The 13,461-nt window shown below is 47.4% G+C and overlaps 1 pseudogene; it reads right to left on the bottom strand.

Annotated features, from left to right (window-relative positions):
• Positions 1 to 272: 272 nt before the first annotated feature.
• LOC144168111 (uncharacterized) overlaps positions 273 to 13,461 on the bottom strand; it is a 53,891-nt pseudogene continuing 40,702 nt past the window's right edge.

Here is a 13,461-nt window from a genome sequence, read left to right as displayed (position 1 = left end):
ATTTCAGCCAAAAACTACCATTCAATATAAAGGGTGTTATTCGTGTTCCCTCTAAAAACCTGTTATCCACTTTGGATTTGCAGCGGTGACCATTTTTTATACCAGAGAACACGAGCAACAATAGGTCTGGGTTTTCAAACAGGGTGTTAATTAAGGGTTTCGCCCTAATTAATCACCCAAACATACCATATAATCAGGACAAGTGCCAACGTAGGGTTTATTTTCAGGGATCTGCGTAGACTTTGACAAATATGTAGACTAAAATTGTCAGATTATCCCGCCCACGGAGCCACACCTCCAGGAGCTGGGTATCCAGAGCCGTACACGGGTGCGGCTACGTAGGTCGGGAACGGAGCCGACGCAGACTTGGCCCGCACTGGAGCAGCGACTGGTTTGGCGTTGAAGACTGCGTCGGCGCTGCGGCCAGCCGCCGTTCCCGGCTCATTGGTGTCGATGGTGGCGCGGAATCCGTTGGCGTCAGCGACATAGTTAACGCGGCGGAAGATGCCGTACTCATCCCGGTAGCCGTACGAACCGGTCTTGGTACTGCTGGCGTCACCCTGCTCCTTGTGGAATGTTTGCGCACGGAACTCGTCCGTGTTGTCGTAGCCAAAACTGTATGGCTGCGGAGGCTGTGTAAATTTGTAGAAGAGAGACGGGTAAGTGGCTGAACAAAACAACAACCTGGGCGCATGGATGTAAAGTACTCTGTTAAGATGCTACAAAAAACCCGCTAAGGTCGAGGCTATTGGTTCAGCATGGAGCGAATCTTTCTCCAATTCATGGGGGAATTACCGCCATACCCTTTATACACAACTCGTTTGCCTTCAAAGCGGCTACGAGGAGAAAAACAAGTGTAGAAATCAGCAGGCTATTTCTACAGAAGTAATGAATCTGATTTTTTTTTTTTTGGGGGGGGGGGCGAGGGGGGCAACCTTTTTTGGTGATGATATCGGAACTAGAGGTCAGCACTTATGGAAATTTCTTAAAATGCCCAAATTTGTCTCGTAACGCCTCTTCAGCTTACCTGTACAGTAGGGAATGGGTAACTATTCCTATATACTTCAATTCCATTATATTATGTCGTAACATATTATTGCCACGTACCATACTTATTCGTTCACCACGGTTAGTCTCTGTAATGCTGTATACAACAAACAAATGCTTCGTTCAGTTAAAGCCCATTCACTGTATACCGCATCCCCGACACGACAACTAGCATGCCATGCTCACGTGGCGGACGGCCATTGTCGAGTCATGAGGGGTGGAAAGATGTCCCCATTTTATACGGCTTGAAAAATTATCCCCTGAATACGTTACTGCCATGATATTGGCAATCCTTCATGTTTTTCGATTTAATTGATATATACTTTGCTTACTGCGAAAGCGGGTAATGGCTTCCGATAATGCTACCTCTCCTTCCAGAAAATTACTCGTTAACTCAGCTGATTACCTACTTTCAATTTGTAATCTCACGTCGTGACCCTTCCAAGTACTGATTATACTTGAAAAATGAATCCCTATTACTTTCTCAGATTCGCGTTTAGTTTTTTTTAAGTTGTCAATCAAGGGGTTACATGTCACCAGCAAAGATCGCTCCCATACCTGAAAAAGAAATTACTGCTCATAAAACCAAACTCGTACCGACACTTTAAATTTATAGCCTATTCACTCATAAAACAACGCGCCACCAAATCCCCCAGGGATGCAGTGAAACGCTGTCTTGCGCGGAGGTCCTAGCAACACTGCTCAGTTTAAGAATGGTTCAATTGCTGGACCGTTTATTTGTAGTTATTTTCCTCAACTAACTACTACAGGTGCGAACGCTCAGGCAGAGAGGGAGTAGTTTAAATGGACCGCTTACGTAAACAGGATCAAGAGAAGCGCCTCCTGGGGTGGCCGCCGCTGCGACCAGAGGTCCCTGGTATCAATCGTAGAGGCGGCCCTGGGGCCCGTATGGGCCTTCGGCGAAAGCGCAGGAGAGGAGAGATGCGACGAGAATCTGAAAGGTAGTGACAACGAAGCGATGAGATGCACTTGCCATTAGCTCTAATCAATATCGGATTCTGTCCGTAACATAATGTAATGTAGTTCATAGTATTCAAAACGTTAACGAGACCATAAAACATTTTTTTCAACTTCTTTGATACATCACAAAGGCTTTCAGAACGTAGTGAACAAGCACATCGAGTTCTTAAAACAGGGTTCACAACATACTTCATCCCAAAATTATTTCTCTATCCTTCAGATAACTTGGAAACTGGTTTGAAAAATGTTTCTATCTTTCACGATCTTAGCGTTCTCTGAGTACTCGAATTCCGTCATAGAGCGATGGAGCGGCACTTGGCCGTCATTTATTCAGTTGCATCACAGCACACAGTCCATTGCCGCTTTTAAAAACTCGCCGCAAGAGGAAAGCACCAACAGAAGGCGCGTCTTGTGCTACGGGCACGTCATGCAGCGCCGCTCTGTTCTGGCAATAACTGCGCGTGTGAAAATGCTCCCAGACGCCAACGAAAGAGTAAGTATTTATCAGAAGTGTTGGGGAGTGCCTTGAAACCTCCAGTTGGATATTCATAAAGCTTACCTTTGCAATCATGGTTGCTTGAGAAATTTTTGCGAAATTGTAGGGTTGAGCACGCACACTTCTTTTGACTTAGGAGAAGAGATGGCTAACAGAGTATGGTTGCGTGATTCCTTGGGTAAGCGCGTTTTATAGAGTTAGCCAACGTTGTGCCCCAAGTGGCGACCCGCGAAAACGACTTCAGTATTATTTTCTTGCTAGGTGCATGCATTTTCACGTCACAAAGCGACGTAGGCACAACGGCATATTTTTTGTACGGGGTTCTTGTCTGCACGCTTTGCGGCTGCAAGTGTGTTTTTACTTTCTCCTCGGGAGAAAACGTGCCGGAAATGCCATACGGGAACTAACCCTTTGCAACGTAAGCTGTGTGATTAAGGTGGCTTGGCGTTGTAACGTTACATTAATGTTTCATTGCCCGAAACTAAAAGAGAATACGAGTGGGCCCTATTTCGTAATGTTAATCTCAACCATAAGAGGGGAAATGCGGTTTAATGGTATCTTGTTTGCTTTGATAAGAAACAGAGGTTAATACTTGTATGGGTAAGCAGCTAGCGCAGTTATGCTGGCACTGAAGAATTGAAAGGAAACACTTTTATAATTATAGTCGATCTAGGGTTTCGATGCATTGAACGGCTTATAACACAATCCATATCTAAGAGGTGCACCACTCAGATCTCACTTTAGGTATGCTTCTTTCTACGGGCATTCCAATCAAAATTTTCTGCACACATTAAAGCATATTGCGTTATCCGTATTGCCCATATTGAAGTACTGGTTTTGAATAACGTGTTCCAATGTTTATCCTCCGAGCTTATGAGCGCTTAACATAGGGTACTCAGCTGCATGGAAAACATAGAATTTTTAGTAATGGCTGCAATTTTTGTTTGCACTTCTATTCAGCGTAATCCTGAATTCGAAACTATTTAAATAACATGTATGTGTCAGAAACTGCAGCGGCACGCACATTAATGCTTCACAGTGAGGCACCCTAAGTGATGAACTCCTAATAGATTTAACCTTCGGGAGTTTCCACCCTCTTCATTATTTTCGTTGAATATAATGGTTTCGTGATCGCTCACAGTAGAAACCGTGTCCACGCTTATATGAAGGCACTGACAGCCCATTAGTACACTGACTTTACAAATGTAACGCACCGTGGCGGTTACACTAAATAATGAGCCGACGTAGAGCAAAATACCGTCGGTTATGCCTAGTGACCAGATTGTATGCAAATGTGTATTTTTTTCTTGCGCTCCTATCACCATAATTCCATATATGAGCACAAATGAGAGGTTAGGAAGGTCTTCTATGGTGTTTTTATAGTGCCCCTAAATGGCTGTTTTGGCGTTTGTGTCTAAATTCTTGTAAATGCCTACTAATGTGAATTTTCAAAATCGGGGCCAATAGGAACAATGTTTGCCCTCAAGTTTCACTTTTGGGATGCAATAAGAGATCGTTGCCTGTGTTACTAGGTAGCACATACTGTTCAAATCTCTGTAGCGTTCCGCCCACTCTTCTCGTTTGCCAACATCCTGAAACCAACTGCAAGAAGTAGTAGAATGGGACTCTCAATATTAGTGCCAAGCGGCACAATGGGCCTTTTTCGAATACGGTCCTCCTAGCTGCCCCAACGGCGAACTAAAAATGACAGTAAGGCGCGCCTACAAAGAAGCCGGAGAACTCGTGCACAAAATGTTCTCGTCTTGTAGTCCCTCCAGTACCCCTTTCTTTCTCGTTCTTTTCATTTTTGTTACTCCCTCCCTGTCAGCCATGTGCTGGCAGTGTGGTCAGTCACAAATGTCTTTGCCCCTTTCTTTTGAAATGTGCTCGTACGAAGTCACCCATGCTGTAGAAAAAAAGGAATCAAACACGTGCTGCGCTAGAAAGCATAGCCGCACCTGAAGCAGCAAGCTGAGGGGGCTCCCTTTTGCTTATTTTGCCCGAGGATACTGGCAAGAATGGCGGACCGGCATCCCGCGTATGCGAAGATCGCTACTGGAAAAAACCGCATTTTGAAGAGAAAATGCGGAGATGGTGGTAGTTTGTTTTCGTTTCCACAATTTTCATGGTGATTCTTATACCATGTTTCACGTGCTCTCAAAACTGACTTCTTCAAACATGTGCAGTCGTATCCTCATTTGTAGAAGCATAGTCAAACATAACTCAATCCTAAATGCACCCGTAGAGAATCCAACACGGCTTGTTAACACATCATTTGTATATTGAAGAGCCAACGGCGAAATACAACTGCGCAGTAGCATTTCCTTACATCTTACTCCGGCCAGGATACCAAGAAATATCCGAGCCCTAATCAAAGTCAAACCTATCCCCAGAAACATGCACCCGACCTTCCACGCGGGAAGAAGAGAGGCACGCGCGCAGTACCATTCGCAGCACTACCCACCAGACAAACACACCATGTATGTGGATGCGGCACGGTACACCGGCAGAGGAGCCTTCACAATCGCAGGCACCGCCTCCGCCACAGAAACGCAACCAACAATCAAAGCCTCCATCTGTACGGCAAACCCCACCACTGCAGAAGAAACGGCCCTGGCTCTCGCCATAACCAAGACGCCAACACCGACCCTCGTCCTGTCAGACTCACAGCAGGCGCTACGCAATTATGCGGAGGGCAACATCTCAGCCTCGGCCCTAAAAATTCTCGTGAAAAGACCTCCCGACAAGCCCGTGGTACTGCTGTGGACCCCGGCTCACACTGGCGTGGGAAACAACGAGGTAGCTAATGAACAGCCCCGAGCAATAATACCCCGCGCGAGCACTTCTCTTGGTTCTACTACAAAAAGGAATACTGCTGTGCAATGAATTTACTTATGCATCACCCCGGGCATAGTCTACGTCGAAAATTCAAAGGCACCAATAACTACCCTAATGGCACCAGCAACTACTTCTACCTTTCTCGTGCATTGGTGTGCGGTAACGTTTTTATTATTAAACGTCGCACACAGGCTGCGAAGGCCGAGTTTTCGTCCTCTGCGCCCGCCCGTGCCAGGGAAAGCGACCTTAGGCTACGCGCGCCGCGGTGCGGTGGAAAACGGCGAAACGGCCTCTTCAGAATTACGCTCTCTCCGGGCGATTGGGACGGCCGGAGCAACAGCGCGCCGCGGGCAGCCGATCGCGGAGGCCACGCACCGCGGCACGCGGTGCGCCGAGAGGCCGAAAGATGGCGATACCTGCGCGGAAGCATCGAAATAGGCTACGCAGATGTCTTGGTCACCTATCGCTCAAACGGGAGTTATAGCTGAAATAAAATTGCAAATGCGAGAAAGGGATTGATAGTGTGCTGAAAAGTTGTGTTACGGATTGTCATTCGCAGTTGCACAGATAGCGGCGATCAAATATCCGCCAAGATGCTATGCCTAAAGTTCCCATCACCCGAGCCGACCCGAGCAACGCAATCCGGTTGCGGGCTCAGCCGGCTCTCATTGGCTGCGGCCTCACGACGATCGAAACGATGGCACCGCTGCATCTGGCTTGCCAGTCGCACGTCGTGAGCTTCCTCCGACCAGCGATCGACGCCAAAACGAGTCCTAACGATAAATCGTAACAATCAGTCGCATGCGAATCGCGTGCACCTGTCGTCCACGTGTCTCGCGCTTAAGTGTATGCAGAGATTGTAAGTTTCTCTCTTGCCACACGACGCGCGCTGATTGGACGCGGGCGAAGCACAGGTGCATGGGCGGAGCAATCATTCGTTTGCTGAGGCAGTGGCGCCCTCTCTTCCATTGAACCGAACTGGCCGTAACTTATTGTGTCACACGCAGCACCAAGTATTATCATTGTGTCACACGCAGCACCAAGTATGTATTACCGGAGAAAACCTGGCTTTTGAAACTAATTTCGAGACGGATTTTCAGACGGAGTGAATGAATTGTTTTTTGTCGTCTCGGCGGGCTTGGCACTTGCGCTCTGCTAGTAAGACTATATCCTGCCTAGCGTTAAGAGATAATATTCAAGCATAATCATTTTCAGGTACACATAGTGGTGGGGTCCCATATTCGCGGGAACCATATCGACGGTAATGCGGATTCGATGCTGAACACTCGCCGTAAGCTTAGACATTGGCGCCTTGGCGTTTTAGCCCACGGAGATGAACCAAGGGGAGTAGAGGTATACAGCTTTGCTGTAATTGAAGCACAACGCGTTCTAGCGCGAGGCGTTTGAAAAAGAGTGTCTCGTTTTGCTTCTTTAATACGCGTTACGTTCTAGAGCGAGGCGTTGGGAAATGAGTGTCACGGTGTTGTAGTACCTCGACTACAGGAGTCGACGACAGGAGACGCACACAGCCCGAGCCCCTAAGGTGTTTCGTCCCTAAGAAGGATATCCATGAGATCGACCCCTTACCCCTTCACTGTAAAAGGGTAGATCCAGCCTTGATCTAGTCCAGGATCTAGGGAGTTCCCAGAAAGTTGAATGTGGAGGCTGGTTTATGTAGTTATAACTCACGCGTCCAGGACATCCCTTTGAAATTCCTCAAAAGTAACTTAGAGATCTATTTTCTTGAAAATGCGCTTTCCGCCAATCCGAGAAGCCCTTTCTTTTGGATGCCCCTGATTGGTCGGGCCCTTCACAACGCCTTTGGTAGACACTCTTCTGCCAGGCTGGCTACCAAAAGATTCGAAATCACTAAACCGGTAATGCCACTTGGCTTTGTGCTACCACTTGTAATTTTGTGTTTTCATGGCACTACAGCTTTGATTAATAAAGCACCGACCTTTTGCTTCAAATCGCGTAGAGCTATAAATTGCTTTTCATTAGCGAGGACAGGGATGCAGCAAAGGTCGGTGGCATGCGCTGGCGGATTTCGTTAGATGCCTAAATTAGGAGAACAGCATGTATCTTTTGTATTGCTTACAGTACCATAACTCAGTGTCCCAACTTTTGGCAAATATCTAGGAAATAACTTACACTCCCCGCTAAGCTGTGTTTTAGAATTATTTTATGAGCGAAGAGCTGTTACAAGCACCAAAAAAGTGCATTTTATAAGCTACAGACGTAAAACTCGTACAGGGCTTTTTCACGGAACATGCATATATGAACGAAGGAAAGCCTGCTGCCCAGAGAGAGAGAGAGAGAGATGATTTTATTTGGTGCCCGAGATGGGTTCTGAAGGGTAGACGACTTGGACGGTCTCCCTCCTTCAGCCGTCAGCCAGGATTCCTTGGATCCTCGGGGCAGCTTCGGACATCCGGACAGCTGTCAGTTGTTCCTCCGGTGTGGGGCTGAGCAGAACAGCCTCCTTTTGTTTTACAGTCTTAAGCTTTTATCTTTTAAGTGTATTTACATCAGATTAGCTATAATAGGCGGTCGTATTTTTTAGGAGCTCATGGCAGGACCATATCATGGGGTGTAGGTCGGCTCTACTCCTGCACCAAGTGCAGAGGCTTGAGTAAAGGTCTGGATGGCAACGGTTGAGGGAAAAAGGGCTTGGAAAAGTGTGTCTGCAGCCGTCGCCCCGTGACTGCCTTTTTTTCTGGACAGGGTGGGGTGGGCCGGTGGATATTGGCATCTGGCTAACCTTTAGTGCTTTATTATTTCCCTGTATGTGACTAGCCTGTCTTTGTGCGATTTAATACTGTGTGCTTGTTCTTGGCTTTGGTCTTCAGGGAAATGAACTGGCCCATACAACCGATCGAGCACTGGTCAACCGAGCTGTGTTGCCTACGACACCACCACACCCACCATCATCCAAACACCAGACTTCGCAGGAAGGCCTGCTGCCCAATTTTATTTTTTGTTTCTTCTATATTCAGCGCAACTTATTTTCGGAAATAGCGCAGTAGTGCTATCCAGCGCCACTAGTCGGTTCCCGGAAATCTAACGGTTTGAATTACATTGTAATTTAAGGGATGTTGCTGCTCAACTTTCTCAGCACCAGCGATTTTAGTCGGGCGTGCTGTGAGTGCAGTCCTTTCGCACTGTGCGTTCACAATACAGACCCTTCGTCATGACGGACAACGGGGAGCACACGTTTGTTTAAGGAATTAATTACTTCAGTTAAGGAAGCCATCTTACGCGTCTGTGATAAAGTGTCGCTGGAATAGATCACAATGGTTAGTCTTAAGCATTTACCGCGAGTCGGATAAATGGAGTGTGGTCGCTTTTCGGTTACCCGTTCTTTCCTCCCGCGCCAATTTATGATCAATGTTGTTTGACAAAGTTTTCCTAAATAAATCTCGTTGAGCCACAGGGGGCAACTTTTGCTGGCCATGATATGCAAGCGCATGGCATAATACTGATCGTAATTTAACGCAGGGGTCCTGGGGGAAATGTATAACGCGTAGGAAGTTGAGGACCGAGTGTTACGATGCTTGAGTGGGAATTCCCTGGTTTGGTGGTTCGGACCGGTATCACCACTCTGCAGCCAAATAAGATAATTTGGGGACACGCATTTACTCTCGATGGAGAGAATATTATGTGTTTGGTTCATTGGCTTTGCCAGAACCTCTTAACCAGAAGAGAAATTCTTCCAAGAATTGAATGTGTTCTACTTTTCGGCAAAATTCGGTTACTGAACCCAGTTTGACGCTTGCAAGCAATAGCAAACTCATAACGCTATCGTTGATTTTAATAAATTTTGTATGGTGTCAAAATTAGTGACTTTATTATACTTTTGTCCAGGTTTTACGGGAGCATGACAGAAACGGCCCGGGGCCAAGTGCATCAGAACTAAACACTATTTCCATCCCCCCCAGCAGGTGCACGCATTTATTGGCGTTGCTGTTAAAAATGCTCACAAGAACGTTCCTCTAAACAGTCAACGTAATGCAGTATGATTCCCACCACTAACTACCGCGATCTTGGCTTACCGTGCCTACACTACAGAAACGCCGGCATAGGAAGATGTCACCGAGTGTCATGAATCAAGGGCACCCCCTGAGAGGGAATGCATGAAACCCCCCGAAAAATATAAGAAACGAACAAAGGAACGGCCATTTCAAGTGCGCGCCAGGAGCGCGCTAATCAGCGAGCGCCAGCGCCGACGCACAGAGGAATCATGGGCAAAGGAGGCAGCGCACTGGTCGGCCAATCAGGGAAGGCTGCGCATGGGACAAGTTGCGTATTGCCCATATTAGGACCGGGAAGAAGCAAGGAGCCAATGGGAGTGCGCCACGAGAGAGCCCAGAGGGTATAAAAGCGGGGCGCACAAAGAGGAGAGGGGAGGTAAGACAACGGGAGGCAGACAACCAGGAGGCGGCCGGAGCACGTGAGCTTCCCGGAACGAGCCAGGGGGACGCGGCGAGGCCATCGACCACGCCACCCGAGCCTGGGCGGGAGCGGGCCGACTTCGCATCGGCACCGTCATCCTAGGTGCACCACGAACCTGCGTCTTCATGGCCCCGGCGACATCGGTCGGGCACCAGCGGCCAGCGTCCACGCTCCGTCGACGTTCGTCTTGACGGCCCCGAAAGGCGACGTTCGTGCCGAGCCTACCTGGAACCTCCAGCGGCAGCGGCTACCAGGGGGTAGCCACCGAGGACGCACGCCGCCGAAGGGATGACCGCGCGCGTCGAACGCCGGCATCAAGGACCTCCAGCGAGAGCGGCTACCAGGGGGTAGCCATAGAGGAAAGAAGTCAGGACGCGCGGAGCCCACGCTGTCCAATGAGTGACCGCGCGCATCGAACGCCGGCACCGACGAAGTGAGACGACGACGGCTACCACCGAGTCGCGGCCACGCAAGGGTGTGACACGTCAGCGCCGACGACCGGGGTAGGCCAGTCCAATAGGGACGCAAGCATAGGACACAACTAGGAAGTTGTGGTTCAGTGAGATCACCTAGAGGGTGATAGAATTAGTTGATTCGAACGAATTGTGTAGAACTTTATTGTAGAGCATTTTGGGTGGAGACTTGAATTGTTGGTTATGATTGTTAGAGGTGTGAGTGTTTATCGTTTGTGTGTAGTTTAAACATTGAGTGCGTTGCCTGATGGTTTTTTGAGTGTGCATTAAATGTATATGTTGTTAAACACGTCAACGGCTGTCCTGTGTCCATTCCTCCGAGCTAGTAAAGACCATCCCACCATCCGTTCACGTGACACCGAGGACCACCTTAAAGTAACAGAAGCCTTTCAGGACCTCCCTAAATACTTGTTGATTAATAAAATTGTATTGCAATAAAAAACCCCTACGAACAACGTCATAGCACTCTGAAAAAATTCATTCAGTATTTCTCAGTGTCGATTAAGAAACGATGTAATGGAATATTTATTACAGGTCAATATATTGTTACACTAAGGTAAAATTGCCGAGCAATTGATTCGAAACAATGAGAAGGCGAATCTTTTCCACAGTAGTTCAGCCTTTGAGACTTAAGGTAGGTGGGAGCTTACGATAACATCACAAATAGAATGCCAATGTTTCTACGAATAAATAGGCAATACGGTGAACAGACATGAGTGATGAATAAAAGTGACTGTTTAGGTTCACTTGGTGCGAGGGCTGTGTATCACTGGATTCCAGCCTTCGTGTTGTCGTTTCGTTTTCTGTGTCCCGTCTGTTCTTGTTGTTGCACCACCATCAATTTGTACCAAGTAGCGCAATTTTCAGTACTTGTGATATAGTGAACCAGAATACCAAGTATTCCAGTTCGCTGTACTTTTGAGCCCTGTAGCAATTATGGCGGCCAGGACCTTGGAATTGCGATATTTCGTAATGTGTTGCTGTTTTAGACAATCTCATCGCAGGCAATCAAATGACCCTCGTAAGAGCTTTAAGAATGGTTTAATAACATTATGAGGTTAGGTTCAGGCTTCGTACACCCTATTCTGATTTTTCGCCGTCAATGCATGGTTGTTGCAGGCAACTGAACCACTGTCTGCTTTACTTTGTCCCATCTGTTCGCGCTGTTGCACGAATATGAAGGTGTGTTAACGGCCAAATTCTTGATACTCTTGAGGTGTCTAGCAATAATGGCGGTGCGAACCTCGGACGCGTAATATTTCATAATTTCTTTTTGTTTTGGACGATCTCGTCGCAGGCGAAATTATTACTCTGAGAAGAGCTTTGAGCGTCATCTAATATCAATACGAGGTTAACATTTAGACTCCGTGCACCCGGTCCTGAGTTGTTTCGGTTTATGTAGGGTGTATGTATCTTCTGGCATCAACACTGTTTAAGGTTGTCCCTTTTTCATCCACCTCACCTATTCCCTAACGTCGCCTGTAAAGATGCACTCAGCAAACGCCGTCACACATTGGGGTACCTTTGATTGCGTTGATACCTAAAGATATTAACTCAAATACACACCAATACTCGGTGACGTATTCAAGAAACTTTTATTGTCTTGATGACCAAAAATATTAACAGGCAAAACCATCATGTAATAGACGTTATATGAACAAGTGCAAAACAACGAAAATACATTTTAAACGCCAGTGACGTCACAGCCGTCGTTCATTGGGCCTCTACTACTAACGCTAGGCCTCTAGTATGCCTATTACATTTGACTCAACCTCATCTATACGCATTCACAAAGTGGTAAACAATAAGCGATATACACTGAAAGACATGATTGACTGATTGTGGGGTTTAACGCGCCGACGCAACGCAGGCGATGAGGAGTGACGTAGTGGAGGGCTCCGGATTAATTTAGACCTCCTGGGGATCTTTCACGTGCGCCGAAATCTCGTACACACTGGCTTTTTTGCTTTTCCCCCCATAATGAAAGACATAAAGTAGTCGGTAATATTTTTAGGTCTCAATGCACAGGTTTCAAAAGACTCGCTTTATTCCGGTTATTTTGTAGCGTGAGCTACACTGGCCGACGTTGAGCAGTTTCGCGTGGCTCCTGGAGAGCCGTGCTGCGCATGCGCGAGGAGCAGTGACGTCACATCGCGCACAAAACGTTGCTCGCTGCCCGGCGTCTCTGACACACCCCAGGCGCCCAGCGTCTTTAACGACCTCCATTCCGCACGTGGCGGCCCGGTACACTTGATGATTATGCGGGGGGTGGCCGGGTGTGGAACCGATGGCTTGTGCGTCGGAGCAACACCTGCAGGCGCCTGTGAAACCCGCTGAGCTCTGGGGCGATTGGTGACGCTGCGCCGGATCCGCTTGACAAATACACATGTGTCACATAATGCGCATACCGTGCGTGTGTGTGTCATTGAAGAAGCAGTAAGCATGATAATAGAGCTAATCCGAGACAACCAGGAAAGCTAGGACTAGCCAGCTGAACGTTAGCTCACGCTACGAATATCCTGGCGTAGCCGGGCTAAGGGCCACTGCAAATTTTTTTCACACTATTCAATTTATTCCACGTTATACCACCTCAAAGGGACCCTGAAACAGTTTTTCAACTTTTTTTTGAAATCTCAAATGCTTGCAGAGCGTATTCATCTAACACACCCAGTGCATAAATTAGGGGGTCGCAAAGTACCTCAGCCGAAAATTAGTGCTGCATGCCCGTCATATAACTTGTAAACGCGTTCAATAGATTTTTCTTTCTTTCCCAGTCTTGATGTTCTTCGACGGTTCGAATTACGTCACTAATGCCATGTTGCAGCTGTTCCATGGTTTTCCGTCAGTTGCAGCACTGACCGCTTTTCGATCGCAACTTAAAAAACGCCACCAAAACATAGCAGAAATGGAAGGCGTATCTCGTACGACGAGCAAATCACGCAGTGCCTCTCCGTGCTGGCGAAAACTATAACTGCCCCAGTGGTTGCAGACGCGAAGGAAAGAGTGAAAGCGCTAATCGGAAGTGTTGCAGGGTCGCTTTAAACCCTCCAACTCCGCCTTAATTCTTCGTTAATAGTTATTACTATCAGTCTCTAGAGAATCATTATTCCATCTTAATTCATTGTACTCAGCCCTAACCTATCCTTATACACTTCAATCCAACCTCGCTAATCC

The sequence above is a fragment of the Haemaphysalis longicornis genome, unplaced genomic scaffold, assembly GCF_048455015.1.
Source record: "Haemaphysalis longicornis isolate Haplotype H1 unplaced genomic scaffold, Haemaphysalis longicornis Haplotype H1 scaffold_2, whole genome shotgun sequence".
Classification (NCBI taxonomy): domain Eukaryota; kingdom Metazoa; phylum Arthropoda; class Arachnida; order Ixodida; family Ixodidae; genus Haemaphysalis; species Haemaphysalis longicornis.
Note: the sequence above shows the minus strand (reverse complement) of the source record. Positions and strands in the feature narration are given on the sequence as shown.